Genomic DNA, 18,705 nt, shown 5'->3' on the forward strand with positions numbered 1-18,705 from the left:
AAACATGACTGCCCCTGAGGAAACTCCCAAGGTTATTAGGGGAGTGACGTGTTCAAGGTTTCTTTCTGTGGAATTTGTATTTGTCAGTCAGATCAAGAAGTTAATTCTCATGTCTGCAAGGGTGTTACCTTTAAGATGCAAGTATTTCCTCCTTGATTCTTTAAAACAGCATGTAGCATGGTGTCTTTGTTTGCTTGGGCTATTTCTTAGCCCAGATTTTCTGCTATAAGATTTTGTGTATCTTTTCTTACTGTATATAAAGAAAGAAAGAACTGATTTTAGGTCTCAACTCTCTGGTGTTCAATTGTCTAGGGACTTTGTACCCCAAATTTCATATTTATTCATGCCAGCCCTCTGATATTGCTAGCCCCATTGCCCAGTGATGAAGCCTAAGGTTCCCTGAGGTTAATTCCTCAAGGCTGTTTAGCCAAGGGCTTGCGAGGTTAAAATTCAGTTGGATACATCTGATTTTATATAATTTCAGCTTCATGCTTAGTTTTTTATGAATCCTGAGTGTGTTACAACGCAGACCATTGTTATACAAATTAAGTAGCCCATAGTTAAATCACATTCCCTGGCATTAATAATTATGTACACTACAAGCTTGGTAAGTCAATGTAAAATGGCCACATTATAAAGCAAGCGTAACCCCCTTCCACGCTATCTTGACTTCATTTCAAACAGGCCATGGCGAGGGCAGCAAACTACTTCAAAGACATACGTTGTGACTCTGTGTTTTCATGCTAAGTAAGAGACCATTCAAACTGGTCACATGAGGATCAGATGAGAGGCAGTTAAAAGGAGAAATGTCCCCCACAGGCTCAGGCATGCGCACACTCCCCCACCTCCCCTACGGTGGCACTGCTTGAGGAGGTAGAAGGTCTAACTTTGCTGGAGGGAGTCAGACTGCCTGCTTCTGCCACGCTTCCCCATAAGATGAACTCTAAGCTATAATTCAGAATAAACTCCTTACATAAATCCTTTTTGGTCCTGGTGTTTAATCACAGCAATAGAAAAGTAGCTGGTACACTAGCAGTTGGAAGAAAAGGAAGAAAAATACATACACTATGCGGCCTTTTGTAATGCAATGGAGTTGTATCTTGTTGCCTGTGTTGCTCTGCCTGGGGCTCTGATGGTTAAAATGATCTCATAATGAAATTCTGTTGAGCCCCTCATTTTTTTAACCCCCCCCCACCCAGGATTTCTAAGAAGCAGCTGCCTTCCATCTAGTTTTCCTTTAGAATAGATAGCTTTATAGGCGATTACCATGGTCTGAATAAATATTAATGAATAGTGATACTGTGTTATGATTAGACAGACTTCCTACCAATGTCCTTCCTCTCTACAGACACACCCAACTATCGGCAGTTTTAATGTCTGGTGATCTTATACTTCCTATTTTAAGCATCATTTTCATTTTATATGTGGGTTTCCTTTTATTCTTTTCCATGAACCAAAGTCTGAAGTTAATGCAATCCTATTTTTAGAAAAATTCCCTTTCCCTCATTGGTGTCCTTAGATTGTGCTCAGCTTTCTCCACAAGTCTGAAACTACTTCCCGTGTGGATCTCAAGGTGTGTTACCACTTTAAACACAAGGGCCTTGGTTTTCATTCTGTTACTTTTCGTGTACTCTGATGAGATTATAGTCTTGCTTCTGCTGGGCAACCCTTGGCACAAAACCTATAGGAATGAAGTCCTCCAGGACTCCAGGAGTCTTTCTTGCTGACCTCCTGGGGGACGGGGGCTTCTTGTGAACAGAATGCTGAGGCGTGGCCTTGCATCCAGCTCTGCATTTTCCCATCCTTTATTTCATTGTCAGAGTTACTCGGTAGTAGAAAGGGCAGCACTGGGCACACTGCCGTGATCCACATGTGTTGACGGACCCAGGGGAGGATGCCGTATCTCACTGTCTTCTGTTCTCGCTAGAACGTAACTGGTTCTTGTTAACCGCTTGCAGTAATGTTCTCAGAATGAGAAGAACAAAACAAAAAACATACTTTATCGCACAATTTATCAACTTTTCATTTTTATCTTCGTTTGATGTATTTTGGAAAACTTGACTCTAACACACTAGAATGTGTGGGTACGCGTAATTACATGCTTTCCTTGTCAGTGTCTGTGTTTTGTATACTGCAGTTATTTATAATTTAAGACTTGAAATGCAACTTGAATTAGAGCTCACAGATCAATTACTTCATAGTAAGCTGTTAAGCCTTAATCCGTTTTGACAAAAATATTTATGAACAGCTGAAATAGAGCCATTTTATGATTATAAATGTGTATTTGTCTGCTTTTCTATCTGCTCATGAAGGTATCATTGTAGAATCCTGCTCTAAGGAACTCCGTGCAGGTGCTTTAGGCGTCGAGCTCTGATCATACCACTATATTCACTCGAGTGATGTGTCTGACCATTGTGTTTCCTAGCTAGAAATTATACATTCGGATTTGGATAGAGAGTATGTGTGTGTGTGTGTGTGCACGTGTTATGCATGCAGATAGTTTAAATGTCCATGAATGGAGGCCAGAGGTTGACATGAGACATCTTTTTCCATTGTAGTCCAACTGGATTTTGAGACATGGTTGCTCACTCTAGCTAGAGCTCACCAGTATGAGCTGCCCATTGAGCTCCAGGAATTTGTTCCTCTGTCTTCCAATGGGATGGTTATTTGTCGCAGCCACCCTCGTCCCGCAAGGATGATGCGACCACCAGAGCTCTTCTCACTGCAGTTTATTTCAGGACTTTATTCACTTTTACCTCTCTCTACCCTCTCTCTTATTTTCCTTCCTCTTTTTCTTCTCCTCTCTCTCTCTTTTTGCAAACCTCTCTCTCCGGGCAAACCTCTCCCAGCCCTTAAGTAGGCATGGGCTGCCAACCCCAGATTGCCAGGTGGGCACTGCCTATAGGCCCACGCATATGCAAGCAGCTGATGATCATTGCGTGATCAGGCCCCAGCCAATATTAGGAGCTAATTATACATCTCCATCAGGTGTGATTCCATGCAGCTTGCTACAGTTATTCCACCCTTATGCCTGACTTTTAATATGTTGGGGAATCCAAACTCTGGCCCTTGGACTCGACAACAAGCACATTGCAATTGAACCATCTCCAGCCTTGTGTGTGTGTGTGTATGTGTGTGTTATATAGTATACACATACAGGACATATATATATGTCCTGAGAATAACATCAGGATTTTTAAAATGAGCAAATGTCTCCCCCAGTCTTACAGTCTATCCTTCTGTCCAAAAGGAAGTCCCACTCAAATATCCACAGGTCATAGAATCAAGCTGGTCTAATAGCTGTAGCCAGAGAAAGAGTCAGGAGACCCCTTTGTGACTGACAGTTTTACTTGCATGGGTCCACCAAGCCCTATAATTGCTCATGATTGACAGAGATATGATGTTATTGTTGGTCGCTTAAACCCTCTGAGGTGTGCAATCCGATGCTGTTGCACAGCCTCTTTTGTTCCTCCACCTTCAGCAATTGTCAACCCAGTTTGAACGTGAGAATCTTGCTGACAGATGAGCGAGGCAGACCAAGCCAAGCTAAGCTTACTGCGCTGGTTCTGTGGTGGATGAATTAGGAAACGAAATCTCTGAAGAACTTTAAGAGGCAAAACTCTGACATCCCTACTTCATAATGAAGAAACAACCGGATTTCTCATTCGAGAGTAATTCTTTTCCAGCTATCAATAAGGCGATAACAACCACCCATGCTTCCACCATTTCAGGCATCAGTTTCCATATTGCCTTTGTGACCAAGACTGGCTCTACCCATTTTACAAAGGAGGAAACTGGGGGATGGGCCCATCACTTAACTTGTCCTACAGTGTACATCAATCATGAGGCAGAAGTAGAATTTGAACCCAGGTCTATCTCTCTTCAAAACTCACTTCCCTCCATGTTGCCCAAAGACATTTTCAGGCAAGTTGAGTTTTAGTGTAACTGCATAGCATCCTTGTTGTGCCTTACTCTCCCTGTTGCTTTGTATAGGTCACATTAAGTATTTTGTAGAACACGCTCAGCTGCCCGTGTCCCCCAAATGCACGCTCAGCTGCCCATGTCCCCATATACACACCCAGCTGCCCCATGTCTCCCATATACACACTCAGCTGCCCATGTCCCAAGCAAATCTAGATCCTGTCACATTGACAGTGAACAACTAACCATCACCTTTAGTGATCACTCTCTTCCCTCTAACAGGACACTGTTGGTGATTGAAGACAAAACCATATGTCTTGTAGGAGGTGGTACCAGTTAAAAATACCCGGGCAGCTAGATAGCCACAATATTCACTGTAGCAATCCAAAGGAACAAAAACGGAGACAGTTAATTTATGTTTAAAGGCTTCTTATGGGTAGAGTTAGAAAAATGGTAAGAGGCTGTCTCATTTTGTATCTTAGTTAGGGTTTCTGTTACTGATATAAAACACCATGGCCCACATGAACTTGGGAGAGAAAAGGGTTGCTTTTATCTTATAGCTTGTAGTTCACAATCCAGGAAGAATTTGACAGCAGCAACTCAAGGCAGGATCCTGGAGACAGGAGCTGATGCAGAGGCCACAGAAGGATACTGCCTACTGACTTGCTCTCCATAGCTTGCCCAGCCTGCTTTCTTACACAACCCAGAATCACCTGCCTAGGGGTAGCACTGCCCACAGTGGGCTGGACCCTCCCAAGTCAATCATTAACCAAGACACTAATACCCCACAGATTTGCCTACAGGCTAATCTTACGGAGGAGGAATTTTCTCCATTAAGATTCCTTCTTTCCAGATGCCCCTGACGTGTGTTGAACTGACATAAAAACTAACCCGTACATTTTGGTCTCTTGCATATATGTTTGCCTCCTGTAACATAAAATAAAAGGGGGCTACGACTGTGAACTCTTAAGGTGAGAACCCAGCATCCCCCACCCCTTTTATGAGTGGTTCAGGTTACAGATAACAAAGTTCAGCTCCAACTTGTGCCCATGATTTCTGTGCTCTTCTTTATGTAGGCCATAGTGCCAGATAGAGCAGAGCTTTGGAATTGTGGAAGTGGCATAAAAAACTACAAACTCGTATTTAAGCTGAGATAAATCAGAGGTGTGTGTACGCATGTGTGTGTTTGCGTGCGTGTGTGTGCGCGCGTGTGTGCGTGTGTGCATGCACGTTTCAATGAGGAGAAACAAACAGATATATAAGTATCAGCAGTATTTTTCTTTGGAACCTTATGTTTTCTGTGTGGTATTTATGCATACCGTCTATTTGAGAAAGGCAATAGCGTTGGTATCAAATAAGAACTGAGAGCTTACTGGTTTGAAGCAGTGGATATTTATTCCCTCGTATATGGTATGGGGCTATGTTGCTTCCCGGGAGTCAGACCAGTGGAGACTCGGTCATCTTCACAATCTATCCCAGGGTTCCCTGTGGTTGAACAGAAGATGAAGAAAGATGACTGTTGTGAGGGATGCTCCACGCCAGTACTAGAGAGGCAGGACGTTTTACATCACATCATCACTTCTACCCAGAAACATAACAAGGGTCCAGTCAGTCGCTGACATAACTGCAGGGGACGTAGAGAATGGTAACTGGACTCAAAGAAAAAGCTAAACAAATCAGGAAAGAGGAAAAAGGGGGAGCTAAAAGAGTAATCCTTTTAAGTTAAACCGTAAGTAGGAGAGCAAGGCAGTCATACCTTTTTTTTTTTTCTTTTTTTAACTCATGGAACTCAAACCCAGGGCTCTACCTCACTCTTGGCAAGTGCTCTAGTGTAGAGCTACATACACCCCAAGCTCATTCAGAATTCCTAAAGACATTTAAAAAGGAAACCTGTCAGATTGTGGGAGTCCATGCACACTATGCCATTCTGACAGCAAGACCACTAACAGATGAGGTGTCCTGTCACCTCTTCCTGTTTTGCTCTCTTGTCACCAAATTCTTAGTCACACGACTGGGGTCCTAGGACCGTCTACTGTGAAGACATGTAGATATCTCGTGGGACAAATTAGAGAAGCGACTTTGTGATTTGTGCAGTAATAACTACCAGCAGCAAGAAAGCTGCTGTAGAATTGAATGCACTTGCAAAGCAGCTTAGACACGTCGTGGAAGTAATTTTTTTTTAACAAGGTCGAATGAGTGATTTGAATGATTGTTGCTCCCCATTGAGCGGTTAGGCATTAATAATACCCAGCAGCGTGTGCATGCTAAGGGGAATCTCAGTGCCTCCATTTTTCCAGAGCAGCTGCTTAAAATGCTGGGATTTCCCTGCGCAAAGAATGGCACCTGCCCTAGTTCTGATTCCACAGAATCTATGAAGTACCCCACCCCCACGCCACCACACACATTTGACCAAAGTTAACTAAATGTAATATTCATCTGGATAGTGTCCATAGGACTGTAATATGGAAATATTCTCCTCCTTTTATTATTAAATACACTTCACTTTTCTCTCTGGTAGAATTAAGAAAAAATTCAGATCATGAAACCTGGCATTGCAGGTTTCTTAAATGTTCATTACAAAATTATTAATGATTTTAATGCACATTTACTTTCACAAATCTTCCTGCTCGTGGTTAAAATAGAATTCTTGTTTTATACTTTCTAATGTCCCAAAGCTATTCACAAAGTATGTACTTATAACATTTGTTTCTGATGAGTTATTAAAAAATATTTCTTCATGGTCAAAATAGAAACAAGGATATAGAGGCAGAAGGATGCCACAAGATTGTTAATAGCTAGCTCAACTGCTTGTTTAGAAGATAGTGTAGTGCGGATGACAACTTATGCTGGAGAGCATGTGGGGTAAAGGGAACACTCCTGCATTGCTGGTGGGAGGGCAAGCTGCTGCAGCCCCTTTGGATGTCAGTGGGGTGATTTCTCAGAAAATTAGGAAACAACCTACCTCAAGACCCAGCAATACCACCTTGGGGTATATACCCAAAGGATGCTCAATTGTACCACATGTGCTCAACTATGCTCATAGCAGCATTGTTTGTCATAGCCAGAACCTGGAAACAATCTAAATTCTCGAGAATGTGGTACATTTACACATTGGAGTATTACACAGCAGAAAAAAAATGACATCTTGAAATTTGTGGGCAAGTGGATGAATTTAGAAAACATCATATTGAGTGAGGTAACCCAGACCCAGAAAGACAAATATCATATGTACTCACTCATAAGTGGTTTTTAAAATAAAGCAAAGAAAACCAGCCCACAAATCACAATCCCAGAGAACCTAGGCAACAATGAGGACCCTAAGAGAGACATACATGGATCTAATCTACATGGGAGTAGAAAAAAGACAAGACCTCCTGAGTAAATTGGGAGCATGGGGACCATGGGAGAAGGTTGAAGGGGAGGAGAGAGAAAGGGAGGGAAGCAGGAAAAATGTGTAGCTCAATAAAATCAATAATAAAAAAGACATACACACAAAATTTAAATCTAGCAGTAGATTAGTGAGATTAAAAAAAGTCAAGAAGAAAGGGTATGATAAGGTTCTATTCTGTACTAAAGTTAATGCTTATACTTTTAATTTTAAATGATTCAGTTAAGATTTGTTGAGAAAAAAAATTTAAGTGGATCTTTTAGAATTAAGTTGGAATGGAGAAAGCAGAAACTAGAAAGCCTAAAGCAAAAGTCTAAAAAAAAATTGATCTGTTTATGCATAAATTTGTAATTGTGGCAGCAACATAATGAATGGAGCCAGAAGAAAACCTCCAGGAGAGACGTTTGTAGAACATCAGGAGATTTATTTATGTAACATAAAAATGACTTGAATAAAGCAATATTTTAAAAATAAGCTTTAAAAAAAAAAGATAGTGTAGTGGTTCATTTATCAAAACTGTCCTGAGTATTCAGGGTGTGGCTTCCCCTTTGCTATGTACCAGGGATAAAATGGTAGGTTAAGACCTGGCCTTGTTTCCAGAGACCTCAGAATCCAGAAGAGAGCAAAATACAGTGATTTGATGGGGGGGGGGGATGCAATATTACTGGGAAAAAAAGCAGTATGATGGGAAAGGGGGTGTATTCACGACACCCCCAGTGAGAGAATAGCAGAGAAATAAACAGTCCAGACTGAGCACGGCGGCAGCCAGGGTTTATCTGGATCTGGTCAAGGCGACCATCTTCCGTGTGGCTTCCTTCAAGGAATTTAACTTTGAAAAGTCTTTGGGTATAAGGAAGAGCGACATCTGTGAAAATAAAAGACACATGTACTTAGTGAGGCTGGAGCCCAAGGAGGGAAAGAGCGAGGGCAGAGGCCGGAGAAAGAAGCAACAACAGAGGAGCCCTCATGCGAGGCTTAGGCGTTTGCCTAAGGCTGTGCCGTCTTCAGAGGGTTTAGCCAGAGCAGGCATGGCCAGAGGAAAATGACCTCAGAGAGGAGAAATGACTAGGAAGACACTGCTTAGGATAAGTATTTCTGTGAGAAAGGGAATACCACAAGAGGATAGCTGAAGAGATAAAGGGGCGGGGCAGGTTTAGGTGGCATTACCAAGGCAGACCTGCTGACCTGTGTAGCCAGAATGAGTGGGGAGGAGGAGGGAGAGGCGATGCTGACTCTCAGCATCACTCTGGGGAATACCGTGCAGGCTACTGGGGTAGAATAAAGAAGGAGAGGTCTGAGTCATGCTTTTTGTTGTTGTTGTTGTTGTTGTTGTGGCAGATATAACTGGCTGATATCACTAATTGGGAATTCTAAATTCTGGTAAATTTTCAGAGATTTTTACTTTGATAGCAGGGAGGATAAGGCTTTCCTCCCTGTTTATTTTCAACTTGATTTCATCTAGAAAAACCCTAGAAAACATGGGTGTGTCTGTGAGGGCATTTCCAAGAAGGTTTGAGTAAGGTCGGAGGAATAGTGCTATTGTGGGTGGCACCATTCCCTGGGCTTAGGTCCCAGCCTGAATAAAACGGAGAGATGAGCTGAGCCCCAGGGTCTCTCTGCTCCCGGACTGTGGATGCACTGTGACACCCTGCCTTCTTCAAGGTAGACCGTACCTCCAAACAGTGAACCAGATTAAACCCACTCCTGTAAATTGCTTTTATACAATTTTGCCACAGCAATGCGAATGTTGTAGTTTAGAACAGCAGTCCACAGCATGGCAGCCAGGTGGAGAGCATTGTCTTTGTTAGGATGCTTTCTCGTTTCTGTCCTTCTGTTCCATCTGGGCTCCCAGCCCATGGGATGGATGGTCCATATTCAGGGAAGACCTTCCCCTCCTGGTTAAGCCTCTCAGAAGCACTTGCATAGACAAAACCACAAAAGCTGTGTTTTTCTAATCTAGGCTGGTTTCCTCAACCTAGGCATGGAGATAACCTATCACAGAGGTGATCCAGGGCTTCCCCTGGGATAAGGTGCCTGGAAGGCTTGTGGCTTCATAGAGTATGGATGAATAGGTTAAAGATCACTCCTAGAGAGAGCGCCACCTCAGGAGAAGCAGCCTTTTTGGAGACACATATTCCTGTTTATATTGTTTTGAGTTTGGGCAATTGGAACAGTATCAGAGCAGAGAAGGACTTACCAACTTCAAGAAGTGCCAGCTCTTGTTTTAACCAAACGTGGTGGTTTGCTTGGGCATTTTTCTCTGTGTGCTGGAGCTCTGGCATGGTTGGAGTATACATAGTCCTGCAAAATGGATAGTGGAATTGGAAACAAAGAAATCGATGCAGTCTAATAAAGGGAGCTTGGTGACTCTTTTAGAATTTGCTAGAGAAAAAGATTCAGAGGGAATCTAAATAGATGGAGATATTGTGTGGAAGTGACTTATGAAGTTGTGGGTGCTAGCAAGTTGAAAATCTGGGGGTGTGTCAACGGCCTGGTGTGCATGCTGTTTGGGGGAATCCAAATTCAGTTCCTCATGCATGCCCAGCTAGTTTCCTTACTAACTATCTGTCTCCCCAGAACCCTCAGATAAGATGTCTACATTTCTTAAAATAGCGGGTTGTTTTTTTTTTTCAGGAAACCTTGACTTCTGCTATTAAGGCCTTTAATTGAGGCCTACCCACCTATTGGAGTCATAAGGTTTACTTACTCAGGGACTATAATCACATCTTAGTAAATGTTCTCACAATAGCACCTACCCGGTGTTTGACCAAATGCTAAACTCCACACTCCTGCCAGTGTAACACAAAAACACTAATCATCACGGCGCCGATGTCTCCAAACAGACACCTATAAAACTTCTTCCCAGGCCTCAAACTGAACACACACCTGTGTCTTGTGTGGCCTTCTTCTTCTGTCGCCGTAAACCCTTCCTTTTCCTTCCTTGATGCCTTGACTTGGTCCAGCCATCACAGTCTATGTTAATGACCTTCAACCATGACTGGGAAGTGCAATAGACATATGCGACTTGGCAAGCATTCTTGGCTAATAAAGGAATATATTGTTGGATGTTAGATACCAGAAGCCCTCTACATAAATGAACTTCTCTGTACCAGGATGAAGCCAGAACTACTCTCTGAGTATAAAAATAATATTTAGAATTAAATTCTACAGCATGTTCATGTTCACTTAGACAATCAACAGTAGCATGCTCTTTCATTGGGCCCATGACCTCTCTGATTATAGGTTTTTGACCAGATGTGTAGCTCCAGATGTGTATGCCCGCCAATCCAGAGTAAAGCAGTTGGTCAGCCCCAATCTAGTTGTTTCATGATTGCTCCAATGGCTACATCTTATCGGTCAGGTTAGTATTCTTGTAAGGATAATGTTAACTGGGTGCTTCTCTTGGTGAATTTTCGCCCCACATAGCCTTCACAATATGCCAGAAGCACTAGCCATGACTCTACTTCCGAGTTTCAAAGGAGACAGAATTAGAGTCCATGGCTTCTAAGTGTCATGTGCATAACAATGGGCAGGATGTTCATATTTGATCTCTTCATTGCGAATAAATCACATGTGCACTTTTTGGAGAACGGTGACAAGATGGTCTCTCCTACGTGACACATTTCAAGGCTGAGCGTTCCCGTGCCACCGGCGTTTGGAAACTCGTGCTTAAGACGGTGGAGGCGACTGCAGTTCTGCTGTGCAGAGGCCACATGAGGGGCAGGATAAACGCAGCTCTAAAAGAGCAGGGGCTGGCCAGGGAAAGAAGGCATCATTACCAGGCACCAGCAGAGGCCGTTCACCAAGCCAGGGCTGCCTTTTCCCAACACTGCCCGACTGTGTGCTCCATCTCCTTCCTCCTGGCCCAGGACCCATCCCACCTCCTGTGTTCGCGGAGGAGAAACCTAGAGGCATTACCCACAAAGTGGCTGGATCACCATTTCCTTCTGTGAATACATAAATGAAATCCACATTTGTATAACAAGCCCACAGGAAAAAAAAAGAAAAGAAAAAGAAAAAGGAGGCGAAGGTTTGGCAGGCATGGTAGAAACCCAATCTGGAAACTACAAATTTAAAAACAATTATTTTAAATTTCATATCACAGACTTCCTTTCAGGGGCTTCCGTTCACTGCTTCTATATCAGGGTATCCTTCTGGGAGTGGAAACAGAAGCATTTTTGGAGCTTTGTGCTGCCCAGAGTCTGTGGATTTTATAGGCTACATGAAAGCATGTTTGAGTCCCGTAGTGCAGATACAGGCCTTGAATCTGATATATAATTTCATTCAACAGTAGTAGACATATATATACATGGTCTATTGATTTGCAGTTTGGGAACAATTTCAACTTGCTTCCTTTCAGGGAGTATTATTAATAGCCAATGGCATACAGGTTCAGGCTTTTTCACAGGTGAGGGGGGAAGTTGAAAGAACGGGCTACGGAGTGCTCTGCGGGCCCCCCAGATAATTTACTGCCTGTCTGTGGTAATGGCTGAGTGTATATATCTTTCACCATATGTAGCCTTTCTTTAGACTTCTAATCCATGGCACAGAATAGGAACCGGTTTGTGAAGAATTCTCCCTTGGAGTGGAACTAATTAACTTGGCTGGTTCCTTTCAGATGCTTTGACAATTACCCAATATGCCCTAGGAATATCCCTGGATAGGAAGTGACCTAAACTTCCACTTTCATTGGTGGGGATTATATATTCGGATGCCCCCCTCCACCCTCAGCCAACCATCTACTTTGCATATTAAAGTTAATCTTCTAACCGTTGAATAACCACACCCAGTGAGCCAGCATGGCCACTTCATCCAGACTTGCACATTATAAGGCATGAGTTGAAAAAGAACTGTTTCCGACTTTGTGTATTGTACACTGGTTTGAGAGTCGTGTGGAAGATGGGGATTTATTCATATTGCTGGCCGGGTCCCCTGGGTTTTATTTGTTAAGAATGTTATTTTCCCATAGGCATCAGCTCCCCCTTTTAGAGGGGAAATGCCCCTTCCTTTAGAACTTAAGTTTAGTGATGTTGATAGAATTCAGAAGAGAGCTTGATGATCATACACCAGCTGATGGCAATTTCAGATCCCTGGAAGTTTTTGAGCAAAATGAAAAATTGCTTGAGTTCATATCAAATATCATAATTTATAGGAAAGTAGTTATAGAGACGCATAGTTCCTAAAATAGGACGTTTCCTATGTGCAGATATCTAATAAAAAACACAAGGCGAATGAACTAGGACCTGAATTCATGTGAGGGTGGGGGTAAGCTTTTATTTTGCCATTAAAAACATACTTATAGAGCAGGAAGTTCTCCCCTTTTCGTTCCCAGAACTTCCAGTACTTTCTAAAAGCCTGACAATACACTTAGATATCAAAGCACATAATTTTCTAGGACTCTATTCTGTTAAAAATAGGAAGTAGAAAGCATTCATTCACATAAATATTACTAGAAATTCATTCATTCTATTGCTCTAATGGATAGTGGCAACCTATAACTAGCCCCCTGTGGAACTTTCAGTCAGTTTTAATACATTCACTACAACATCAGCAATTTAGCCTTCACGGACACACAGGCATCGATCTGGGCACTGTTTGAAAACAGTCCAGGGATGGCTTACGTTAGGTTTCTGTTGGAGACTGGAGTCGGCATCCTCTCAGGATTGAGGTGTTTCTCTGATGCACCACATTCTCACAGGCTGTCAGGATATATGAAAGGTAGCCAACTATAAAATCATTGTGATAAATCTCTCATAAGAAGACAACTATTGCCGGGCGGTGGTGGTGCATGCCTTTAATCCCAGCACTCGGGAGGCAGAGGCAGGCAGATCTGAGTTCAAGGCCAGCCTGGTCTACAAGAGCTAGCTCCAAAAAAGCTCCAAGGCTACAGAGAAACCCTGTCTTGAAAAACCAAAACAAACAAAAAGACAACTTTTAAGTGTTTTCAATTTGCTTTACTCTGTGAATGGCATCTAAGTAGCCTCTTAAATTATAGATGTCCAAACTACCTACTTTAAAATTACAACTAAAACTAGCTAAAGATTTTATTCCATCCGTTACAGCTTTCATTTGAAGCTCAATAGTATAATTATTTAAATTTATATAAAACTTTAGCTCCTTGCTTATGCATCCAAATATGTGTGTGTGTGTGTGCTATGTATATATATGCACATAGTGGAATGCTAAAAGTCTCCAAGTATTAAGTTTTAATATTTGACATAAAATCTTTTACCTTTAATACATCTTAAAATATTGCACCTTTATAACTTGACTAAGATAGACTGTCTCTTCAATCAGGACGCCTGGTAGCTCAAATTTTTCTGCTAAGTGGGAAAAGTGTCTTTTAGAGGAGTCTTTCCCTTAGATCTTATCTCTAAACAATGGAAAAACCCTCAAATTATACAAACTTCAGCAGATAAGAGCCCTAGGTACAGAGCTCAGGTTATTGTCTCATTACTGAATGTGCTTCTCAAATGGGAACTGGAGGAGGGACAGTGTCACCCCGACCCAGGGGCACTCCCATGAAAGGAAAGGCAGGGGACACACCGGCACACAGTATGCTGAATCTGAATTCATTCCCTTCTAGCGAGCACCGTTCCGAATGTGGCAGGTATCAGACAGTTCTGTTCATGAGGTCTTCAGGCCACACCTGCTGTACAGCTTCATCCTCTTCTGAAGGGTAACCAGCACATTTTCCAGAAATTTCATTTTCAGTTTTCCATGTTCCTCTCATCTAGGCCTTTCTGGAGTGACTCTCGGGGTATAGGAGAATGTACCTTCTGCTTCTGAGGGAGGGAGGTTTAGTTTCCTAAGAAATAATGTGTAGCTAAAGATGTTTTTCAGTTTTCAGTTAGCTATAAGCAGTACTTTACAATGGAGAACATGTCTTACTTAGTTAGGGGTCAGAACAGCACCGTAAAAGAATTCCTTATTCTTTAAGTAGTATTATCCCTAAATTACCTGGTTATCTCTTAACTACTTGAGTTAAATCTCTACATTTTGTTATTTCTGTTTTACCTTAATCTAAATAATAGACTTGGGAGAAAATTTGGGGATTTATTTACTATTGAATTGAGCTTAAATTGTTGGATAATTTGGTATTATTTTGTTTCATTGGTTGACCGTTCTCTTTCTATACAACTATAATTTAGAAAAGGTTAATATTTGTATAAGAGGGAACATTTATTACCCAGCGACATAGGATTGGATGAGGAGTGCTTAGTTTTGGGATATTGCTATAAAATACTTTTTAGACTAAGGTTAGAGGAAACATGATTCTATAAGGTTATCTAAAATTGGGCTTAATATCCCTCATTATTCTTCCCTGACTGCTTCCTATGAAAGGGAATTACTGAAAATAATTGGGAAACTTTGGCATTTTTCTACAACAGAAAAATAGATAGGTCAAAATTCCACTCTCTAACATTACAAAAAAACAAAGAGACTCTAAATTGATTGTTTCTTTGACGCTTTTGAAAATCTGAGTCATGGTTTGGGTTAAGTGTATGACCTCTGTCTTCAGTCTGGGGCATCCTCTCAGTGGTCCTGCCTGCAACATGACTACCCAAAGGGGACCAGGTTCCAGGTTGTGATGGATGGTTCTTGTGGGAATACACACAGGATCTGAAGGAGCCTGGAACCGTATAGCTGACATTGGTGACAAATCCTCCCTCCGTTGAATGGCACAGCCAGGTCCCTGGGCTGCCTTTGTCCTTATAGGCTGTATTCTACCTACACCTCTTGTGTCTTAGTTCACGCTCCCTGAAGCATCCACTCTTTGTGTGTGTGCACGCACGCGTATCTGTGCATGCGTATTTGCGCATGTGTTGTGTGTGAACCAAGCTGACACTGTCCTCTGAGTTCCTTTCAGTGAAAAACAAAATGGCTGAGATTTGCGACTTGTCAAAGGCTTTTTAGCAGACTTTATTTCCAAAGGTTTTTACCACCTCTTGAGAAAGACCTGGTGGGATCTCCTAATTTACTTCACGCACACCAGTTATAAATACTAATGTCTATTTTAACCTACTTCCTTTCATTTGTACAATTTCAGGGCTGGCCGGTCAGCCATGCCCAAGCGGGACATGACGCCATTCAGGCATGGCAGCGTGTGCTTAATTCTCTTCCCCAGCAGACTAGGAGCATGCTGTGGCATCAGCTCACCAAACACTTTTCCTTTATCCTTCAGCAATTACTTAGACTCATTCAGTAAGAACCTGTGGCGCCTCATCAATAGAGGTAAATTAGCCAGCGGCTATGAAAATGCTAAGCTACTTTCCCTGTCTCCTCTGAGGATATTTATATTACAGAAAAAAAGAACCGTGTTCATATGCTGCTCTCAATGATGACGGCACAGTATCCGATTTAATCTCCGTATCACCAATTGTATAGTGTTTCCTTCTAAAATAAATCAAGGTGGCTCATTTTTCAATACCAACAAACTTTTTTTTTTATTGAGAAGAGGGAACTTTAATTACTTTTTAGAAATCTACCCTCGTTAACGAGGTTCGCCGGTGGCTTGGGATATATAGGAATGGGAAGCAATGTATCAGCCCTGTGCTGTGATAATAAGCTCCCCGCTGAAGTGACCAGGCCTGTTTTTCCTGGTTTCTCTATCATAATTCTTGCCTGGAATTTAATAGGAGCTTAATAAAAATGATGTTAAGAATGAGTTTTTAGAATGCAAATGTTTATGATTAAGTCTTCCACCACCCAAAGACTGTGCAGTAAAACATCAAAAGTGGGGGCTATGGAATATGACCGACCCTTGATGACTCAAGCCTGTGTTGTAGCCCTGGTGCTCAGTGGCAGGGGTCATGGCTGGCATGGGACATGCAGTTTGCAGGTCATTCTATCAAAGGGAATCTTCTCCTTCAAGCATTGTTTACCATCTCTATAGCACTGGGGAGATGTCCTGTAAACCTGGTAACTTTTTGAGCAGTCTGTCTGGTGAGTTTTGTCAGCTCTGGGAGGGATGCTTGAGTTTCTGGAAAATGGCTGGACAGCAACTGCTGGCGCCCATCGAAGCAGCAGCAAAGCCCCAGAGAAGTGCTTGCTGTCTATAGAGGGCGCAGTTTCTGAGGAGCCACAAGAAGCCAATGCTTGTGATTTAGGGAGAAGGCAGCGTCAGCAAAGAATGAAGTGAGAATTTGGGCAGCCTGGTAGAGGGGAAGTTCTGTGCTATAGGACAACAGGTGAAGCTTTTTGAAATAATGCAAGTCCTTCATCTTTGATGGATGTTGTCATCAGGGAGCGCCAGAAGTCACCAGCTCAGAACTTCTAGTAAGGGAGAGGGGGTGATAGGGCCTGAAAGTAAGAATTTGCTGGTTAGCTCTGTCCATGACTTTATTTGATCAAAACAGGGTGTCCATATCTTGATGGATTAAAGAGTCTGAGATGGAAGTCAGTCCATCCTATTGGAAGCACCTGAGTGCTCAGGTGTGCACTATCCTCTCTGATAGTCATTCCATCCATACTGCAGTTACGTGATGCTCCTGCCATCAAGAAGAGGAGGGTTCCTCCTGGCCGCAAGTCTGTTTGGCCTCGTCATAGGGAATACAGGAACAAGTACTTATACAAATCCACTGATAGCTCACCGTGTACTAGGAGGCATTATGTAAGATAATAAGGATGAAGGATTCAAGCAGCTTACAGGTTTGTTTGCTTACACTCACGGATAATTTTAAAGGTGGTTATTACATCACTTAGGATAAACAGAGCTTTTCCAGTGTTTTGTTTATGGTTTCTTTGGTAGCATGTAGTATGGAACCTAGAGCCTGGCACACTCTAACTGTGTACCCACCACTGAGCTACCTTCTCTGGCCTTACCATGTAAGGATGTAAGGTCCTCCTCATGCCAGAGAAGGACCTGCCCAATTCTTTATCTGCTCTGGTTAGCCTTCAGATCATTCCTGGAACCTTCTCAAGCTACTCACAGATGTTATACAAGAATCTGATCACTGTTCTCTCTCTCTCTCTCTCTCTCTCTCTCTCTCTCTCTCTCTCTCTCTCCTACACTCTCTCCCTCTCTCTCCCCTCTCTCCTCTCTCTCTCTCTCTCTCTCTCTCTTTTTGTCTGTCTCTGTGTCTGACTCTCTGTGCCTCTCTCTCTTTCTCCCCCTCTTTCTCTCTCAAGATATATACATAAATCCTGGCACAGTCTGTCTTTTCTGTCTCTTCGAATGCAGTAGAAGCCTCTTGACTTCTCTCTTGTGTGTGTATACATCATTGTCTTTGCTGCTCTTCCCTCCCAATGTCCAGCCCCCTTTGCAAACTGAACCCAGACAATGGTGCTTTCCTGCCTCTCTGCCTCTGTCACCCTGATTAAAGCCAGGTTCTTACTATGACTTGAATTGTCTTGTTTCCTGTTCCCTTTGCTTCCAGGCTCATCCTTTCCCGTCACTTATCGTGGTCCAGGCAGCCAGCAGGTTACTTTCTCAACCCTCTACACGGATCTCCACTGTGGGCATTTCCCCTTGCCCCTCCCTTTGCCTCTTCTCTGGTCTGTCCTCCCACGGGCGCCCTACTAATTGGCACCCTCCCACTTTTCCTGTTTTTCCCTTGACCTGCTTTTCCTCTTATAATATTTATTTTTTTGCTTAGTTTTTATCAGTCATCTGCCATATTATTTACAAACGTTCTCTGGAAACTGGCCTCCCTCACAAGGGTGATAGCAGGTGCTCAATCTTATTTACTCTGTGTCTGCTATCTCTACAATGTCTGGCACACTGCAAGTGCTTATAACAGTTATTAAGTGAATGGACAACCCCATTCTTTCCACTCACAACAGACAATCACGTCTGAGTGTTCTGAGGTTTGGGGCATGGTTGCTTTCTATTCTGTCTGTATCTGAGTTTGGCTCTGCGTTTGCTTCCGTCTCCCCCTTGGCTGTCTCCTTTTGTAGTCTTTATTCTCCGGTACATCTTCCTTTTGTGTTCTTGTCCATACTAATTTTGATCCCTAAGCCATTTCTTTTTTTCCCCCAATTTAATAGGTTGCTATCTATTTTTAAACATTTTCAAGAGCTATTATGGAGCCTGGTGGTCTTTAGAGGATCGTGGAGTGCATTCCCTGGAAGAGAAAAAGAAATGAACACTAGGGAAAGGGCAGAGCTAGCTAGCTACAGAGAAAGGGACAGTAACCGTTTTATCCCCACGGGATGGGAGGAGAAAGGATGCTGGCTGGACATTTTATAGAGAACCTGGGTTCCTCCATTTCCCCCTATTATATGGCGCCTACCTGCCATTTCTCCTGCCAGTGTCTTCCAGGAACAAGAAGCCATCTCAGGGAGCACACTTCTGCCTTCCTTGTCTACCCATGTCTCTCCAGCTCCCCTTCAGCACCGGTAACCTTAACACAGAAACAAGTCGTGTCCCCAGCCCTACATCCCTCTTAATTCCC

General features: G+C 42.7%; 1 protein-coding gene and 1 long non-coding RNA gene across 3 annotated transcripts in view; one reads left to right on the forward strand and one right to left on the reverse strand.

Annotated features, from left to right (window-relative positions):
• The window catches only part of Col25a1 (collagen type XXV alpha 1 chain), a 373,530-nt gene that overhangs the window by 183,116 nt on the left and 171,709 nt on the right, over positions 1-18,705 (forward strand). The window lies entirely within an intron of this gene.
• Positions 5,294-18,705, reverse strand: part of LOC126492734 (uncharacterized) — a 220,962-nt gene continuing 207,550 nt past the window's right edge. The window contains exons 3-4 of the long non-coding RNA XR_007589724.1: positions 9,507-9,610; positions 5,294-5,406 (exon numbers count right to left, since the gene is read on the reverse strand). This is a non-coding gene — a long non-coding RNA (uncharacterized lncRNA). The remainder of the gene's footprint in view (positions 5,407-9,506; positions 9,611-18,705) is intronic.

This window comes from Alexandromys fortis, unplaced genomic scaffold, assembly GCF_014885135.2.
Source record: "Alexandromys fortis isolate MF-2015 unplaced genomic scaffold, M_Fortis_MF-2015_v1.1 scaffold_19, whole genome shotgun sequence".
Classification (NCBI taxonomy): Eukaryota; Metazoa; Chordata; class Mammalia; order Rodentia; family Cricetidae; genus Alexandromys; species Alexandromys fortis.